Consider the following 2,318-nt stretch of genomic DNA (forward strand, 5'->3'; position numbering starts at 1 on the left):
CCCAGGTTAGCAGGACCATCCGGCTTCTGTAGAGGCCGCACTGAAGGGCGCATCAACCCTGATTTTCCAGTTTTGAAACAGTCTGTCCTATTGCTTCATGTCCTCCAGGCAGCTGAGACTGCTTCACGCACACAACCTGAGTGGCCTGTGGGAGATCCAGTAGGTGCGTGGTGTGGATGGCCTCAGGCTATGTTTTTCTCTTTCATTTCTTTCTTCTTTTTCTTTTTTTGTCTTTTTGATCACATTATGGTTTTTTTATGTATTTAGTACAGGGTCTACACGGTCTCACTACATAGATCAGACTCATAGTGATTCTCCTGTTTTCAGCCTCCCAAGTGCTGGGATTACAGGTGCTCACCATCACGCCCAGTCTCAGTGCGCCCCGGGGACAGTGTGGCTTAGTCCACTGAGCTATCTGGCCAGCCCTTTGTCTTTTAGAGACACAGTCTCGCTATGCAGCTCAGGCTGGCCTTGAGCTCCCTTTGTAACCCAGGTTGGTCTCGAACCCACAATGATCATCCTCTTGCCTCCCGAGTGCTGGGATTATAGGCTTGCACCACCAGGCCTGGCCTAGGGCACTTCTAAGATATAGCTATTATAGATTTGCTGCTACAAGCACAGATATGCGTGTCCCACTATAATATGATGGCTTTAACTTTTTCAGAGACTTTTTATTAACAAAATTGAGCTATTGGTAGAGAACACCTATGTACCCACCCATGTGTACTTGCACACACCCCCTCCACTGTCAGCCTCTCAGGCTGGTCGGGTGTATGTGTGAGAACTGATGAACCCTCTCATACATCTGCACCCCCAAAGTCCATAGTTTGTGTTGGGATTCACTCTTGCTGTGGTACTTGTATGAATTTTCACAAATGTACAGTGACAGGTATCTGCCACTATAGCATCACATGGAGTCTCAGTCTCTCTGTCTGTCTGTCTGTCTGTCTGTCTGTCTGTCTGTCTATAGACAGAGTTTTATTATGCAGTTCAGGCTGGGCTTGAACTCACTTTGTGGCCCAGGGTAGCCTCAAACTAGCAGTGATTGTCCTGGCTCGGGTTCTTAAGTGCTGAAATTAGAGGTGTGCACGTTTGGCTCAGAGCTCTTACTCTTTCGCAATCTAGCCCACTGTGTTTCCTGGCAGGGGGAGGCATCTTCTGCTACAAAATCTCTGGCGACTACGGCTGTCGCTGCAGCGGTTTGGTGGTGTCCACCCTGGCTTGCGGCTCTCGCAGCGCCCTCGCCTGTTCTTAGCCTCGGGAAGCCTAAGCTAGCCGGGCTTTACTCCTTCCTCATGTGCAGCTGCTTCGTGGTGACTCCATCACCATGTTCGAGGCTCGCCTGGTCCAGGGCTCCATCATGAAGAAGGTCCTGGAAGCACTGAAGGACCTCATCAATGAGGCCTGCTGGGACATCAGCTCGGGCGGCGTGAACCTGCAGAGCATGGACTCGTCCCACGTCTCCCTCATGCAGCTCATGCTGCGCTCCGAAGGCTTCGACACGTACTGCTGCGACCGCAACTTGGCCATGGGGGTAAACCTCACCATCATGTCCAAAATACTGAAATGTGCTGGCAATGAACACACCATTACCCTAAGGGCTGAAGATAATGCAGATACCCTGGCGCCAATATTTGAAGCACCAAATCAGGAAAAAGTATCCTACTATGAAATGAAGTTAACGGATTTGGATGTTGAACAACTTGGAATTCCAGAGCAAGAATACAGTTGTGTGGTAAAGACGCCTTCTGGTGAGTTTGCACATATATGCCGAGACCTCAGTCACATCAGAGATGCTGTTGTGCTATCCTGTGCCAAAGATGGAGCAAAATTTTCCGCAAGTGGAGAACTTGGAAGTGGGAACATTAAGTTGTCTCAAACCAGTAATGTTGACAAAGAGGAAGAAGCTGTTACCATAGAGATGAATGAGCCTGTTCTGCTAACTTTTGCACTGAGGTACCTGAACTTCTTTACAAAAGCCACACCACTGTCCCCTACAGTAACACTCAGTATGTCTGCAGATGTACTCCTTGTTGTAGAGTATAAAACTGCTGATATGGGACACTTATAGTACTATTTGGCTCCCAAGATTGAAGATGAAGAAGGATCCTAGACGTTCTTAAAATCAAGAAAGTAGGGGCTGGTGAGATGGCTCAGTGGTCTAAAGCACCTACTTAGAACAAGCTAAGCAAAGCAAAGTACAGGGACTGCGGTTCAATCTCCCAGCACCACATGCCAGCCCGCCCGCCCCCTGGTGGGCTGAGCTGGCCACACACACACACACACAAAATAAATAAATAAATAAATAAATAAATAAA

The 2,318-nt window shown here is 48.4% G+C and overlaps 1 pseudogene; it reads left to right on the forward strand.

Moving 5' to 3' along the window:
• Positions 1-1,302: 1,302 nt before the first annotated feature.
• On the forward strand, positions 1,303-2,124 carry LOC101560210 (annotated as a pseudogene).
• The last annotated feature ends 194 nt before the right edge of the window (positions 2,125-2,318 follow it).

This window comes from Octodon degus, unplaced genomic scaffold (assembly GCF_000260255.1).
Source record: "Octodon degus isolate 3935 unplaced genomic scaffold, OctDeg1.0 scaffold00050, whole genome shotgun sequence".
In the NCBI taxonomy this organism is placed as follows: Eukaryota; Metazoa; Chordata; class Mammalia; order Rodentia; family Octodontidae; genus Octodon; species Octodon degus.